This window comes from Panthera tigris, chromosome E2 (genome assembly GCF_018350195.1).
Source record: "Panthera tigris isolate Pti1 chromosome E2, P.tigris_Pti1_mat1.1, whole genome shotgun sequence".
Taxonomy (NCBI): Eukaryota; Metazoa; Chordata; class Mammalia; order Carnivora; family Felidae; genus Panthera; species Panthera tigris.
Window position 1 is genome coordinate 50917079 of NC_056674.1, and position 18147 is coordinate 50935225.

At 39.6% G+C, this 18147-nt stretch overlaps 1 protein-coding gene across 14 annotated transcripts in view; it reads left to right on the forward strand.

Moving 5' to 3' along the window:
* The window catches only part of LOC122234038 (metalloproteinase inhibitor 1-like), a 63416-nt gene that overhangs the window by 18148 nt on the left and 27121 nt on the right, over positions 1-18147 (forward strand). For all 14 annotated transcript variants that reach the window (XR_006211735.1, XR_006211734.1, XR_006211738.1 and 11 more), the window contains one exon: positions 201-344. The gene's annotated coding sequence lies outside the window, so the exon portion shown is untranslated. The remainder of the gene's footprint in view (positions 1-200; positions 345-18147) is intronic.

Here is an 18147-nt window from a genome sequence, read left to right on the forward strand (position 1 = left end):
TTAACTATAAAAATGGGCATAATTATATTTGCCTCATAGGGCTGTTGTAAAGATTGAGCAAAATAAGCATATAAATGAGCTAGTTTAGTCCTTGACATGATAGGTGTTTAATGAATATTAGATTTGTTTTCTCTCAATTTGCAATATCTAACACTTCTGTATGAAAAGGAGTCCTGATTTAACTAGAAATGTCATTGCAGCCAACTTGTGGGCTGAGATGAGCGCTCAGATGAGAACTCCAAGCAGACTTCTCAACACATGCCTGTCAAGTTTGCAACCAGTCAGATATGGAATTGTGTTTTCCCAGACAGAAGTGGAAAGTTACTCCTACCTCATAGAATTGTGTGAGTAGAACATAAACTTTATAAAACACCTGGCACTAAATAGAATTGCTACAGTACATGTGAGTGTGTCCGGTTGAAGAAATTGTTGCTGGCCACGGGGTCGTGGGGATGTTGTAAACCATAGATGGGAATCATCATTGTTTTCTCTCTCATATTTAGATCTGTAGTCTACCTGAAACTGACTTTTGCCTGTGGCATGAGAGAGAATTCATAATAACTATTGGTTTTAAGGTCAAGACCCTTAGTAGACTCTTCTTGACCCCTGGGTCACTCTCATGACCTTGACCCTCCAAGATAACTGGCTTCTCTCTGTCTTCTTTCCTTCCTGCTCCCTGTTGACACAGGCTGTCTTCCTGTATGTGCAGACATACCGAGCTGGAGAAAAAGAATGCTTATCTGTCTTCCCAAGGCCTGTGTCCTTCATAAAGGATGGTCTTGGAGAATCTCTAAAAGGCTAGAATATAGGTGGAAAATCATGGTGGGAAGAGCCACAGTACAGCCCACCCTCCTCTTCCAAATCTTTTGTTTGTATAAGCTTGGCAGGAAAGGGTGAGGGATGAGACTGAGGCAGCAGAGACAGCTTGGAGACTTCTCTTGGGATCTGGGATCTGCCCCTAGTTGTTTGAGCTCTGATTGCCTCTTCCTTCAGCTTTGGATCCCATTTAGCAATTCTTAAGCAACCAGACAAGTTCCACATACCCACATCTCATCACACCAGAGTGGTCTTGCCGGGGAAAGGGGGCAACACAGGAAAGAACTGGGGTCCAAACATAGTGACGCCTGTTAACACTTGCCAGTTTTACCTAAGGCTTTCCCTGTGTGTGCACACTTAGAGACAGGATGAGTGCTGGCGCCCTCTGCAGTGCCGAGTTCCTGGTACCCGGGAGAATATCAGTGATGCAGACGGTGACATTCGGTGTGTGCATCTTACAAGGAGTTCTCTGTCACCTCCCAAAATTAGAAGCAACAACAACAACAACGCTGAAACAAAAGTTGCCACGGCTGAACGGCTGGTGATAACGTTCGTTAAAAACAACTACCGCAGTCTGTATGTTGTGGAGGAGCCACGTGGCACCTGGAAAAATTGCATTCTGATATTTTAGGGGAAAAAACAAAAGTTAAAAGGAGAAAGAAAAGAACTCTCCTATCTCAAAAGACACAGATTTTCCCAATTCTGAGAATCTGAATCACAGCCAACTTACAAAGTCCTTTGAAATTAACAGGTTATATTAGCAGAGCTGATACAGCCTTATCTGAAAGTGAGCAAGAACAGCCCCCATCATGATGGAAAAGCAAAGCAAAAAGCTTCTAAAGCCTGTTACGGCCTGAGCCAGAAGAATTAAGGTCTTTGCACAATATTGTCCCAGAATGTCTCAGAATCATATATTTTTGTGAGAAACTTGGAAGTCAGATTTTCTTGTGTGGCAGAACACATACCATGGGGATTTCAGAGCCGTGGATGGCCAGGATTTTTACTAAGCAGCAGGAAAAGTTCAGGGCTAAGAACCAAGAATAATGAAGATGTACAGAGAAGTATAGGTGGGGACAGGAGGTGAAGAGAGAAGAAGATCTCAGGATATTTCCAATTTCTAATCTCAAACAACCTGAAGTCTAGCCGCTTTCCATTCTATGTACTATGAGGTATATTTAAATTTATTTCATAGCCACCTTTTTAATGAGCTGTCTGGAGCTGGGTTCTCTTACTTTGTACCAAGAATCCTAACAACCGCAGTGAGTGTCAGGACATGGCCAAGTGAGCCGAGAGGTGGTTTTCTAGGCACAGGACGCCACACCCCCGACAAAGCTTACTCTGCCCCACGGGTGCTGACGTGTTCCACAAAATTCCCGAACATCAACTTACACACCAGAGAAGTACGTCAGGCTGGATGTGCTTTGTCTGTGGAGGAAATGGAAGATAGATTGAGCTGGCTGCTCCAAGAAGCCAAGATGTGTGACTTGACTACTCCGCTGTGCAGAAGGCCATGCGACCTGGAGCCAGCAGACTGGTCCTAGTCTAAAACACTCTGCTAACAGCAGCCTAGGTATATTACAATGCTCCCTTAAGAACTTCTCATCCTTACTCAGAGTAACACAGCTAAAACTGTTTTCCAGATCCACTTTTTCCAGTGTTCCAGTAATGAGATGTTCTTCGTACGTGAGTCCCAGGCCCAAAGGGACAATTACTTTTCATCTGGATTCATAAGGCCCTAACGATGCTAACATCAAGCACCATATTGTTAGTTCTGTGCAGTCTATATACATTTTTTAAGTCACATTTTCCTGATTATATGACCTTGAGCAAATTAATTAAACTCTGGACCTCTGTATACCTTTCTGTAAAACAGATTTAATATGCATTACTTCACGATTGTTGTGAATATTAAATAAATTTACCAATATAAAGTGCTTTGCACAGTTCCTGGCACATGGTAGGTGTTGAACAAAGATGAGCCTTTTATTATTATTGCTAGAAGTATCTGGCTGCCTCCGTTGACTTCACTCCAGAGGCTGATGACCTCCCTCCCCTTTGTCTAAAAATATTTCACTCTCTCTCTGCCCCTCCCCCGTTCATGCTCTGTCTCTCTCTCTCTGTCCCAAAAATAAATTAAAAAAAAAGTTGAAAAAAAAAATTTTTAAAAAAAGGGGCGCCTGGGTGGCGCAGTCGGTTAAGCGTCCGACTTCAGCCAGGTCACGATCTCGCGGTCCGTTAGTTCGAGCCCCGCGTCAGGCTCTGGGCTGATGGCTCGGAGTCTGGAGCCTGTTTCCGATTCTGTGTCTCCCTCTCTCTCTGCCCCTCCCCCGTTCATGCTCTGTCTCTCTCTCTCTGTCCCAAAAATAAATTAAAAAAAAAAGTTTGAAAAGAAAAAGAAAAAAATAAAATAAAAATATTTCAGATGCCACTTTAGCAGTTAGAGATTCATCTCTCCGGGTTGTCAAATAATCTCTTCTGTAATGTAGAAAATTCTAGTTCAGAAATATGAAATACTACCTAATGGTCATTTAAACCTTTTCGAAAATAGTTTTCCAACTAGATCATTTCCTTCTAATATATTTTATTGCAAAGAAGGATGCAATTAACCAATGGACTCTTGAGAGAGATGCGGACTTGCAGAACTGACATGGTGGTAGGCTGATGCCTAATTCTCCAGACTCACCAGGCAGATGAGCTTGTCTCCTCAGAGATGCTCAGAGCTCCAAAATCTGAGGAACAGGTGCCTCCTTATCAGGTACATGGATTTTTTCTGCCATCTAGCGGTCAACTTTTGAGGACAACTGCCTTTAAGTGAGCTAAGAAGGCATTGTCCCACCCTGGACAGTGCCCAAGAACCTGACTGGCTTCTAGGAGTTTGACTGTTTTACGTACCTTATATAAGCGGAATCATGATTTCACAGGTGTACATATATGCCCAAACTCATTTAATCTTACACATTAAATATGTGCAGGTTTTGTGTATCAGTTATATACTTTAATAAAGCCACGTAAGTAACAACAACTCCTGGGCATCGTCTTCGGCTTACACTTTCCAGGGACTGAGATCCCGTATGAGATGGAAAGAAATACAAAGGCCTAGATCTTCCGGGAGGTTAGAGCTCCACGCTGGCTGGCTCCAGAGCAATACCTTAGCCACTTGTTCTTTGGGTGGCCTCAGGCTTGCCACTTCCCTCTCCCAACCCACCTTCTCATCTATCAGATGGGTCACGCTATAGATTCCTGCTAGCTCTGATATTTTGGTGTTCCAGTGTCTCTCAGATTGCAAATATTTGTTTAAAGAAGCTTATCTATACTTCATTAATAAGACTAAACTGAGGAGAAAGTATAACATTTAGACAGTTAACTAATTTAGCATTCCTTAGGACAACTCAGTAATAAGGTGGGTAGGTATAATGTTTCTGGCATCATCTTCCTCTTGGAGAAGCTCCTCCTTCTTAATTTCTGTGTAAAGCCTCTTAACTATTGATTCATTTACTCTAAAGTCTGTAGGATGCAAAGAGCAGTGAGTAGGTGGCTTGTTTTTAATATTCAGATATTTTTTGATGAATGCTAGAAAGGCTGATCACACCAATAATACATGTTTATTCATTTGTTGGATTTATTTAACCTAGACTTTTCCATTTGCCAAGACATAGCACTGGCTTAATCCCTTCCAAAAATGACTACCATATGTTTTGTAACATTCTACCAACTTCCAAAGTCTCTCCTTTTCCCTTCATCGCTATTCTATTCAATAATTAAGAGACCGGATGGGGTCCTTGGGTGGCTCAGTCAGTTTAGCATCAGACTTCAGCTCAGGTTGTGATCTCACAGTTTGTTAAGTTCAAGAGACTCAGGGCTCGCTGCTGTCAGCATGGAGCCTGCTTGGGATTCTCTGTTTCCATCTCTCTGCCCCTTTCTCTCTCTCTCTCTCTCTCTCTCTCTCTCTCTCTCTCTCTCTCTCTCTCTCTCTTTTTCTGTCTCTCTCCCTCCCTTCCTCCCTCTCTCTTTCTCAAATATAAACATTAAGAAAAAAAAACAAGAAAGAGGAATCTGAAAATAACCAACTACATGAAGGTCCCACTGGCTTCCCATTGCTGCCATTATCGCATCCAAACCTGCATTTTGCCATCAAAGCATTCTTTGGGCCCTAGAAAGGACGTTTGTGTATCACTTCCTCAGTACTCCCATCTCCTGCCAGCTGCAGCACCCTGAATTTTCTTTGGAAAAGTACTCCCTGCTATGACGTGAGTAGCCTTGACTTCACTTCCAAGGCCAGAGTGGATCTTTTTTGGCTTAGGCCACTCTCAATGATCCTTCTCCTGGCCATAGTGGTTGGTTCAGAGGTGGACATAGGAACCAACCCAAGTCAATGAGATTTCTGGAGGAACTTATGAGAAATGGACTCTCTCTGATCCCTTCTGGACATAAGCAGGACATATATACCCAAAGAAACTGCTGAAGCCGTCTTGGAATCAGAGGAAAGAGACTGCTAGAAACTTGTGAGCCCCAACAAAGAAGAGAAAGAAATGGAGAAGGAACTGGAATCCTGACCAGATCATTGGAGCCCTGGACCAAGTCTGACCTGAAGCTAGTCTCTCCTTTCTCTTCAGTTAGCCAACAAAGCTCATTTATTATTTAAGCCAGGTTGAATTGGGTTTTTTTCCTTTTGAAGTAATAATGACACCAACAATAATAATTTATAACTCCTATCAACCCCATGCAAAGTGTCCATACATTTTGCATTAGTCCTCATAGACTCTTCCTTCCAGCTTTACCAGACTAAAGGAAAATATTCAGGCAGAAGGGACAGTGAAGGACCACAAGTGCCCATGAGGTTCCGGGGGGTGCTTACTTGGCTGTTAAAAATTGGACCTGAGCATGGGGGAGAAGGCAGAGGCAAGTGTGACCTCAAGGGCACGACCTAAGTCACTTTGGGCCTGACTGCTATTGCCGTAACTAGGAGAAGAAATGAGTTTGGAGGAAGGGGACGAAGTTCAGTTTAGAACAATTTGAATTTGAGGATAACTATCCAACTGAGCCTCAAAGGTGCTGACTTGTCTACCATCACCAGGAAACTGGCAGGTCCTTGAGGGCATGGACTGTGCCATCTAACCCCTAGAAGGCCCCAAGGACTATGTGCTCAATTAATGAAGAAATAAATTAAAGCTAAATTATCCAAAAATAATTACAGAACAATTAGGTCCCAATGTCTTCTGTGAGCCTGATGATCATTACGTTTATTAGGAATTCGAAAAAGTTCTGTGATGCCTGCCAGTGGGAATGATGGTGCGTCCGTGGAAGAGGTAATGCTAAAGCTGTACTTGGAAGATGTAGTGGAAGAAAGGGAGTAGGACATTCTAGACTGGGAGAGGAGCTGGAAGAAGGTGCTCATGCCTCCCTGCCTAATTTGATAATGCCACTGTGTTGTGCAGAATCCTATCACTGTTTCAAGTAATTAGAGCACTGGAGTGAAGCAAGTCATAAGGGACCCCATCTCACCTGAAAACTGGAGACCCATCACAGTGACCAGAGAAGTAGAGGGTACCAGAAAGGCATTTTTCTTGGAGAAAAAGGTCACAGGAAGTTAAACAAAAAAAAAGGGGGGGTGTCCCTGGGTCACCTGGGTGGCTCAGTCAGTTAAACGTCCGACTTGTGATTCCAGCTCAGGTCATGAGCTCACAGTTTGAGTTCAAGCCCCACATGGGTCTCCGTGCTGACAGCGCAGACCTGCTTGAGATTGTCTCTTTCCTTTTCTCTCTGCCCCTCCCCAGTCATGTTCTATCTCTCCCTTCCTCATTCTCTCTCCCTCTCCCTCAAAAATAAAAATAAATAAATAAAGGGTCCCTAACTGCATCTTTCTATCTCCTTCAGCTAAGTCAGGAGACCATTTGGTCTGTCTCTATTGAAATCCAAGGAATAGGAAATAAGGCAGCTGGTGGTGATGTTTTGTGCCTCATTTTCTGATTACATACAAGACGGAGGAAAAAAAGGGGGGGGAATTTTGAGCCATTCTGATAAACAAATGCAGAAGCTAACTGCATGGTTTTGTTGCCTTTACCTCCAAAGGAGTTTTTCAGAGAAAAAGTTACAATGAAAATTTCTATTTAAAAAAGAGGAAGAGTCTAACTCCCATAATTGTTTCCAATTTAAGAAAAAAATATCTTCAAAAGGAAAGTGTTACTTCTAAGCTAGTTGTTCCATATGCATTTTAAAAAGAAAATATGGCACAACCTAAAGCAGCTTTCTGTCAGCTTTTGGGGATTTGCAGGAGAATGATCAAAGGGGCCCTTTCTCTCTGTCTGAGATATATAAACTCTTATCAGTCTCCTCTTAAAAGGCTCTCTGGGTGTAGACAGTTACTCCTCTATCATAACTGTTTACTCTTACAGGGAATAGAACTCTCACAGTTGGTTTTATGAATGTCTTAGTCATCTGCAAGGAAGTACTTTGAAACGTTAGAAAATCCATTCAAATCTTATTTAACTGGCAGCAGGTGACTTGGAAATGATTTTGTGCTCCTTCTTGTTTTCTAATTCTTTGAAGAATGATGATGCTCACCGGCTTCATTACTTCCACAGGGAATCAGATCTGGGACCCAGGGACCTGTGCAAACAGAGGCACCCACCCATCACCATTATGCAGTGGACACCTTCTGAGTCTTGGGTGACCAGACTGTGGCCTTGTATTCTGGGCAGGCAGTTCTGAAGGTTGCTCCGGCTCTTGCATTTTAATATGGGCTCAGAATAGAGCAGAGGTGGCGTGGAATAGTGGATGAGGCTTCAGGAAGTCTGGAGGTGCACATTCCAGTTCGACTTGACTAAATGCTTCACCCTTCCTAAGCTTCTTTTTAACTTATCTCTAAAATAGCATAGTGATGGGGCACCTGGGTGGCTCAGTCGGTTAAGCGTCCGACTTCAGCTCAGGTCACTATCTCGCGGTCTGTGAGTTCGAGCCCCGCGTCAGGCTCTGGGCTGATGGCTCAGAGCCTGGAGCCTGCTTCCGATTCTGTGTCTCCCTCTCTCTCTGACCCTCCCCCGTTCATGCTCTGTCTCTCTCTGTCTCAAAGATAAATAAACTTAAAAAAAAAATTAAAAAAATAAAATAAAATAGCATAGTGATAGCCATTCCAAAGGAGTGCTGAGGATTAAATGAGATAGTATATATCAGATGTCTCCTATACATGATACACAGTATTGGTTCAGTGAATTATGATTGTTGCCAGTGCCGGGGGGGTGCGGGAGGGGGTGGGGAGGGTACTCCTGGCAGTGGTATTGTTATAGGATTTTCAGTATTCAACCAACGGAAGAAAAAATTTAAGTGGAATACTCCTTTCCAAATTACCCATGTTGATTTCAAAGCGTTACAGTAGGAATGATTAATACAAATACTACGAAATTGCCATTTTTCAGTATGGGATATTTTTGTTGTTTTAATTTATATGTTATTAAAGCTAATAGATGGTCATTTTCAAATATTTAAATGACACAGTTGTACCAAGTGGGAAATGAAAACACCTTATCATTTCATACCTTTCTGCTCTGAGATAGGGTAATTATCATTTCAAATCTGTTTGTGTATACGTATACAAAGAGTGCTAGGACAAAATCATGAACTTTTCACTTAGCAATAAGATTTGATTTTGATGTGATGGTGGGCCATTTATTTATTTAAAAAAAATTTTTTTTAATGTTTATTTATTTTTGAGAGATAGAGAGAGACAGTGCGAGTAGGGGAGGTGCAGAGAGAGAGGGAGACACAGAATCCAAAGCAGGCTCCAGGCTCTGAGCTGTCAGCACAGAGCCCGATGCAGGGCTCAAACTCACAAACTGCGAGATCATGACCTGAGCTGAAGTAGGACGCTTAACTGATTGAGCCACACAGGCACCCCAGTGGTGGGCCATTTAATTTCTAGGTCCTCATCTTTGGGGTGGAGCCCACTGGGAACTTTAGATTTTTGATCCAGTTTTTAAGCCAAGAGCAAATTAGGCTTTCAGATTGCTCTAACAGAGGGGTTGTGAGTTGTCTATCATTAAATCACGTCTAATAGTCTCAGTATTTCCTGTTGGACTTTACTTATAGAGTACTGCCTTTTGTTGAGGGATAATTTCAAAAAGTTAAAAACACAACTTACATAAACGTATGATAAGGATATGCCAACAGGTTAATTAAGTTTGTTAAGAAATGAAGCAATCAATCAGATGATATACCTGTTTCAAAGCAGAATTCAAGGACCAGAAATGTAAAGAGTCATTCAGATGAATGGTGAAATGAATTTGTTAATAGATATAAAACTGGCTAATGCTCTTTAGGACCATAAACTGAAACCTTTGGAGTGCAGATTTCTGGTGAGATAGAAATCTAAAAGTGAACATATTAAATGATATTATCAATGCTCCCATCAAGTAGTAAAGAACAAAATCAGACACAGATGGGTCCTCTTAAATAATTGAATAATCCTTGAATGAGACCTTTTAATGATGACCTATGACTTTAAAAAGGACACATTGTCATCTTTTCATTTAAGTTTTGGACATTATTATTTTTTTTTTGATAGTGAGAGAGCATGGAGACAGTATTAGCAGGGGAGAGGGGCAGAGGGAACAAGGGGGAGAGAGAGAGAGAGAGAGAGAGAGAGAGAGAGAGAGAGAGAGAGAGAGAGAAAATCTCAGGCAGATTCCACACTCAGCCCAGAGCCTCATGTGGGGCTCAATCCCATGACTTTGAGATCATGACCTGAGCAGAAATCAAGAGTCAGTTGCTCAGCTGAATGAGCCACCCAGGTGCCCTTGGACGTTAATTATTCTTAAGAATTATTTAAACTTGTTCTTGGTTGTTATGGTCACTGTGTCCCTGTTATCTTGACCCACAAAATCTTCACTTTCTATGTCTTTGATGTCCTTTTCATGTCTTCCATAATTTAAGAAAAAGCTTTTATTAAAAAACAAGACCTTAAATTTTTTTCATTTACTCTTTTTATCTTCTCAATACACAAAGCAGCAATGGGGAGACTAGTCCCTTGTCACCAGCAAGGTAATTTTATCTTCCGTTGTAGAGCTGATTTCACGTGTTTGTAGTGATTAACTATTAAAACTCCTGTTCTCTTACTATTTTTGCATGTTTCCCTATTTCAAGCTTATAATAAATTCCTCCCATGCTCTATCCTACCCCCAAGACCATATGAGGTGTCTCTTATATGTCCTAATGCACTTGTCACCCTATTATGATACGTTTCCCAGCCACCTACCTCCACCAACACACCTTTTTATTAACTTGGAAAATCAGACTGTTCTTGTCTCCTGTTTCCTTAGGGATTGACTTATATTAGGTGCTCCATAAATAATACCTGAATCAAAGAATGATGTATGGACACTATTCTTATAGTCAATGAAGCAAATGTAAAACTAAAAACAAAAAAAATTATTTCAAAACATCCTTCTTCATCTCTCCCGCATAGTTTTCTTTTAATCATTCTACTGAACTTTCTTTGTCACTCATTTTAAACATCATAAAACTCTCCACCTTTTAATGTATAAATTAGTATTTTTGCCTTGACTCAAGACCAGTAGTTCTTCTTTAGGTGAAATATTGAAAAATGGTTAAATTCTGAGTGTCCCAACTCAAAGTTGAACTTAGCTATTCAAAACCAGTTTTACTGACTATAATTTAATTTCGCTCTATAATAGCTATAAAACAGACTTCTCCCCTGTAAGAGCCAAAAAACATTTAGCACATCATTCTTAATTTTTTAGAAAAGAATTGAATCAAAAGAGTTCCTTATCGTATAGCAATTTCATGGTGAGACTAAGACTGTTTTTTTGGTACTCAAACTAGTGGGTGAAACATTAGACTCCACAGCGACAAGTTGGTGTGTATTGCCTAGCCAACGTCCCTGTTCGTTTTTGATCCCAGATACATGGTAAATGGAAACAAGCAATGATATTTTTTGGTTGGGCAATACTTGCTCTGCTTGTGAGGTAATCAAAGACCAAGGCTTGTTAGGTGAGTCAACAGTAATGCTTGAAATACTGGACAATCTCACGTTGCCATAATGAGAACTGAATGATGCTACAAAGCTGAAGAAGCAGAAAGATAGCCTTCCCTTATTAATATTAATCATTGGCAGGTAACATAGTGAATGCTCAGTAAATGCCTGTTAATGCTACTGCTCTCTCTGTTACTATGAAAGCCCTTCTCCCCATCCCCATCTGCCAGGTCTTTTTTTTTTTTTTTTTTTTAATTTTTTTTAACGTTTATTTATTTTTGAGACAGAGAGAGAGCATGAACGGGGGAGGGTCAGAGAGAGAGGGAGACACAGAATCTGAAACAGGCTCCAGGCTCTGAGCGGTCAGCACAGAGCCCAACGCGGGGCTCGAACCCACGGACCGTGAGATCGTGACCTGAGCCGAAGTCGGCCACTCAACCGACTGAGCCACCCAGGCGCCCCTGCCAGGTCTTATACATACACTGACCAGGCAAGAAGGAGTACTGCTTCTAGGATATGGAAAATCAGAAATAGGGTCTCTTCTTACCTTCTTTCAGAAAACGAATGGGAATCAATAGGAAAATAGAGAATAGTGATTAAACCAAAAAAGGTTGTCTTTTGAAAAGGGCAATCAAATTGACAACTCAGGGGGTGTATTAATCAAGGAAAAATGGGAAAATGTGCAGATTACCATTATCTGGAATGATAAAAGAACATCACTATGGATATATCACACAGAAAAATAAAATTAGGGAATATTATAAAGAACTTTATGCTAATAAATTTGAAAGTGTAGGTGAATTGGACAAATTCCATGAAAGATAAAAATTTCCAAAATACACACAAGAATAATTAGAAATTTAATTACCACTGCATCAGTCAAGGAAATTGACTTTGTTCACTGAAATTTTCTTACCATCCAAATAAACTTTGCTTCACCACTTAATCTAACAAACTTTTAAGGCAGAAATAATACATTCATTCACAAACTCTAAGAAAAAAGAAGAGAAATGTCTTTTCTTAGGTTATTTTATCAGTGAAAAATTATTATGACATTGAACACAAGAAAATACATACATACACACACACACACACACACCCTCTAACATCGATATTCTTCAGGAACATACACATAAATTCCACAAGAAAATATTAGCAAATTAAATCCAGCAATGTGACTGAAAGTTGATTTATCTTTCCAAAAACCAAATAATGCAGTTTACTACATTAAGCAAATAAATGGTTAAAGAGAATCCATTTAATTATGTATGTAGATGCAGAAAAAAAAATCTAGCAAAATTCAATTTTTTGAGAGAGAGACAGAGTGGAAGCAGAGGAGGGGCAGATAGGGAGGGAGACAGAGAATCCCAAGCAGGCCCCAACCCACCAGCACAGTGCCTGATGCAGGGCTCGAACTCATGAACCATGAGATCATGACCTGAGCCGAAAACAAAGAGTCAGATGCTTAACCAACTGAGCCACCCAGGCACCCCAACAGTTATTTTTGATAATATCTCTCAGAAACATAGCAATAGGAGAGAATATTTGTTAACATATTAAAAAACGTATAATAACACTTTACAACCAACATCATACTTAATAGTGAAAGACTGAATGATTTCTCCTTAAGATAGGCAGCACGGTAAAGATTTCTGCTCTTATGCCCGCCATTATTCAACCCTACTATTCTTTATTGTAACAAAAGTTCTAGTCAGTATATAAGGCAATTCAAAGGAATAAAAGTCATAGTGATTGGAAAATAATAAGAAAAACAGTTGTTATTCATGGATGGCAAAATCTTGTATGTAAAATTTCTTAAGAAATCTAAAGAGAAGCTACTGTAACCAATATGTCAACTTGACTAAGTCACAGGGACAAGAACAATGTAGAAAATTCACTCGTACTCATTTGTATACGACAGGAACAATTACAAATTGAAATTAAAAACTGGGGCGCCTGGGTGGCTCAGTCGGTTGAGCTTGAGCGTCTGACTTCAGCTCCAGTCATGATCTCGCAGTTGACGAGATGGAGCCCCGCGTCGGGCTCTGTGCTGACAGCTCAGAGCCTGGAGCCTACTTCAGATTCTGTGTGTGTGTGTGTCTCTCTCTCTGCCCCTCCCCCACTCACACTCTGTCTCTCCTTCAAAAATAAACATAAAAAAAATTTTTTTAATAAAAATCAATACCTACTCAACAGCATAAAAATAAGAAATAGTTAAGAACAAATTTAACAAAATATGTGCCAGACTCATAACACTAAATACAAAACTGCAGAGAGAAATTTTAAATGGTATAATAAATAGAGATAAAATGCTCATGGTTTGAAAGGCTCAATATTGGTATCAGTTTTCCTTAAAATAATCTCTAGATTCAAATCAATTCTAGTCAAAAGCCTAGCAGGCATTTTTGACAAGCAGTATCTAAATTGTATATGCAGCAGGCTCTGTATCCAATGGAAATAGCCAAGATGGGTTTAAAAAAAAAAAAAGAATACATCTAAAAGAATAACATTACAAAATTTCAAGTATATCATAAAGCTACAGTAACAAAATGTGGTATTAGCATGAGAATACTTATATAGGTAGTAGAGGAAAATATCCAGAAACAAACTCACACATGTAGGGTGAGTTGATTTTCAACAAAGAGGCTAGGGTAATATAATGGAGAAAATTGGTCTTTTCAAGAAATTATGCCAGAACAATTGATGTTATATGGAAAATAATTAACTTTTATTCTGTCCCCAGACCACCCACAAACATTGACTTGAAATGGATCTTAAACGTAAGGGCAAAAGTTTATGCCTACAACTTCTAGAGGAAAACAAAACATTTTTACAACCTTGGCATGGGCAAAGAATTCCTATATTATAACAACAATGACAAAAACATGAAAGGTTTAGAAAACAACTTTTGCTTAATTAAAGGAAAATATGTGTATTATTCAGAAGACACTGTAAGGAAAAAAAGCCAGACTGAAAGAAAACAGCGAATATTTTATGCAATAAAATAAAACCATTTATTTAAAATTTATTGAAAAATAAAACAATTAACTTGAAATACATCAATGTAGCTCTGTTTGCCTCGAGATAATTCCAATGAAGAGCCTCACAAAATGTAAAAAGGATGGTGTGTCTGGTGGAGCTCCATATCCCTGGATAGGAAAAATACGTGTGTGTGTGTAAGAGAGAGAGAGAGACAGAGACTGAGAGACCCCTATGGTAGTCAAAATAATGCCCCTCCAAAGATAACCAGATACTGATCCTTGGAACCTATAACTGTCATATTAAATAACATTATGTATATTAATGTTACAAATGGAATCAAGTTTGTAATCAGGTCACTTAAAAATAGATTATCATGGGGGCACCTGGGTGGCTCACTTGGTTAAAGCGGCTGACTTCGGCTCAGGCCACGATCTCACTGTTTGTGGGTTCGAGCTCCGCGTCGGAGTCTGTGCTGACAGCTCGGAGCCTGGAGCCTGCTTCAGATTCTTTGTCTCCCTCTCTGCCCCTCCCCTGCTCATTTTCTCTCTTTCTCATTCTCTCTTTCTCTTAAAGAATAAATAAACATTTAAAAAGTTTTAAAAAATAGATTATCATGGCTTATCAGAGTGGAGCCAATGCAATCACGAAGATCCTTTAAATGTGAGAAAAGACGGCAGAAGAGTCAATGTCATACACTGTGATGTGAGAAACACTTGACTAGCCATCGCTGGCTTGGAAGATGGAAAGGCGCCATGAGACCAAAACTGGGGGCAACCAGCAGTTGGAAAAAGCCAAAAATGAAAAATATTAAAATATCTAGGACATATTCAATTATGTTTTAAAATCTAATGTGATACTGATGAAGGAATGCACAAATAGACAAATTAAATAGAAAATCATTATATAGTCTCAAATACAATACATCTGCAAATTTAGTCTATGCTAAAGGTGATATCTCAGTTAAGTATGGAAAAAGAGAGCTTTGTAATAGACGTATTGGGTTAACTGGATATCCATATGGCAAAAATAAAATTGTGCTCATGAATCATACTGATACTAAAAGAAATCCCAAATTGGTTAGAGATCTAAATATAAAAAGTGAAATTATGGAAAGAATCATGGTAAAATCTTCTAATACTTGTTAGGAGTGGAAGCATTTGCTAACTATGATTCAAATTCCAGGTGCAGTTAATCAAAATATTGTTAAACTGATTATATATTTTTTAACTCAAGATTAGTAAAATGTTATATGAGAAAAATAATTACAATTATACCATGGAGAGTTAATGTTTTTAATATATAGTTTCTAAAAATAGAGAAACAGTCAATAACCCTGTAGAAAAAATAGGACAAGATATGGACAAGTCACAGAAAAACAATGCCAATGGCTCTTACTCCAACCCTATTTCTAGAAGTCACTTGTAAAGACATATATCTATGTCTATACTACCCAAAGCAATCTACACATTTAATGCAATCCCTATCAAATAACCAACAGCATTTTTCACAAAACTGGAACAAACAATCCCGAAATTTGTATGGAACAGCAAAAGACCCCGAATAGACAAAGCTGTCTTGAAAAGGAAGAGCAAAGCTGGAGGCATCACAATTCCAGACTTCAGGTTATACTACAGAGCTGTAGTAATCAAAACAGATGATACTGGCACAAAAATAGAACATAAGTCAACAGAACAGGATAGAAAAATCCAGAAATAAACCCACAATTATATGGTCAATTAATCTTCGACAAAGCAAGAAAGAATATCAAATGGGGAAAAGATAGTCTCTTCAACAAATAGTGTGGGGAAAACTGGACAGCAAAACGCAAAAAAGAATGAAACTAGACTACTTTATTACACCATACACAAAAATCAATTCAAAATGGATGAAAAACCTAAATGTGAGACCAGATACCATAAAAATCTTAGAGACAGCACAGCAGTTAATTTCTCTGGCATTGGCCACAGGACCTTCTTTCTAGATATGCCTTTTGAAGCAAGGGAAACAAAAGAAAAAATAAACTATTGGGACTACATCAAATCAGCAAAGCAAAAGGCAACCTATGGAATGGAATAAGATATTTGTAAATGGCATATCTGATAAAGGGTTAGTATCCAAAATATATAAAGAACTTCTAAAACTCAACACCCAAAAATCAAATAACCCAATTAAATATAGGCAGAAGACATGAACAAACATTTCTCCAAAGAAGACCTACATATGGCCAACAGACACATGAAAAAGTGCTCATCATCACTTATCATCAGGGAAACATAAATTAAAACTCCAATGAGGTATCACCTCACACCTGTCAGGATGCTAAAATCAACAACACAGGAAACAGGTGTTGTTGAGGATGTGGAGAAGGGGGAACCTTCTTGCACTGTTGGTGGGAGTGCAAACTGGTGCAACCACCGTGGAAGATAATATGAAAGTTCATCAAAAATTTTAAAATAGAACTACCCTACAAATGAGCCATCACACTACTGGGTACCCAAAGAATACAAAACCACTGATTCAAAGGGATACCTGCACCCCTACGTTTATAGCAGCATTATTCATAATAGCCAAGATATGGAAGCAGCCCAAGTGTTCACTGATAGATTAATGGATAAAGAAGATGTAGCATGTATATTATTCAGCCGTAAAAAAGAATGAAATCTTGTCATTTGCAACAACATGGATGGAGCTAGAGACTATAATGCTAAGTAAAATAAGTCAGAGAAAGTCAAATACCATATGATTTCACTCATATGTGGAATTTAAGAAACTAAACAAATGAGCAAAGGGAAAAAGACAGAAACAACCAAGAACCAGACTCTGAACGGTAGGGAACAAACTGATGGTTACCAGAGGGGGGGTGGAGGGATTCCAGGTGAAATAGGAGATGGGGAATAAGTAGAGCCCTTGTCATGGTGAGCACTGAGTGGTTAAAATAAAAAATATAAAAATATGCTTAAAAAATAAAGACCCCTTGTTAAATACAAGAAAAGATGCATGTATTTTTTTTAATTTTTTTTCCGATCTTTATTTTAGAGAGAGAGTGCAACTCAGGGAGAGAGACAGAGGGGGAGAATCCCAAGCAGGCTCCACACTCAGCGTGGAGCCCAACACGGGGCTTGATCCCACGACCCTGGGTTCATGACCCAAGCTGAAATCATGAGTCAAACACTCAACCCACTGAGCCACCCAGGTGCTCCAACAAGATGTATTCCCACAGAAAACTGTTGAAAGAACCAATTATTAGGAAATGGTTGGATAATCCAGGGCCTATCAACACAGAGTACTATACAACTGTATAAAGAATGAGGAGTATCATGAAGTATGCCCTAAAATAAAAATGGCAAGATGACCAAAGCTATATTTAGTGCACCACAATGGATGTGCTTATGTCTGTGCTTTTTCTTTTAAATTTTTATTTTAAGTAGGCTCCACACCCAATGTGGGGCTTGAACTCACAATCCAGAGACCAAGCCTCACGTGCTCTGAACCCTCACTGACTGAGCCCACCAGGCACCCCTTGTGTCTGTGCCTATAGGTATTTCCATTACAGGAGCAACAGGAGGATAAACCACAACATAGTAAATTGAATCATGGTGGGGGGTGTAGGGCAAGTAGCAGAGAAGAGAGCTGCGGGAAAGGAGTTGAAATTGAATGAGTGAATAAGTTTTGTTTGGTAGATTTGGTATTGCAGGTGACTTTGTTTTCTTAAAATCCTAATGCAAATTTAAATTGTGTAAAGGTCCTAAATACATTTCTTTTTTTTTTTTTACACGTTTATTCATTTTTGAGAGAGAGAGAGACAGAGAGACAGAGTGTGAGCAGGGGAGGGGCAGAGAGAGAGGGAGACACAGAATCCGAAGCAGGCTCCAGGCTCTGAGCTGTCAGCACAGAGCCCAACGCAGGGCTTGAACCCACAAACCATGAGATCATGACCTGAGCCAAAGTCGAATGCTTAACCAACCGAGCCACCCAAGCACCACATGGTCCTAAATATATTTAAAAATAAAACAAAGGTGTCTGTTGGTTTTCTAGGGCTGCCATAAGAAAGCACCATAGACTGAGTGGCTTAAACAACAGAAACTTATTTCCTCACAGTTCTGGAGCCTAGAAGTCCAAGATCAAGGTTTCAGCAAGGTTGTCTTATTCTGAGAGTATGTCCTTAATTTATAGATTGCCACCTTCTTTTTTTATGTTCACATGGCATTCCTTCTATGTGTGTCTGTGTCCTAACGTCCTGTCATAAAAGTACCAGTCATATCAGATTAGGGTCCACCCTAATGACCTCATTTTACCTTAACTCCCTCTTTAAAGACCCTATCTGTAAATACAGTCACATTCTGAGGGACTGGGGGTTATGACTT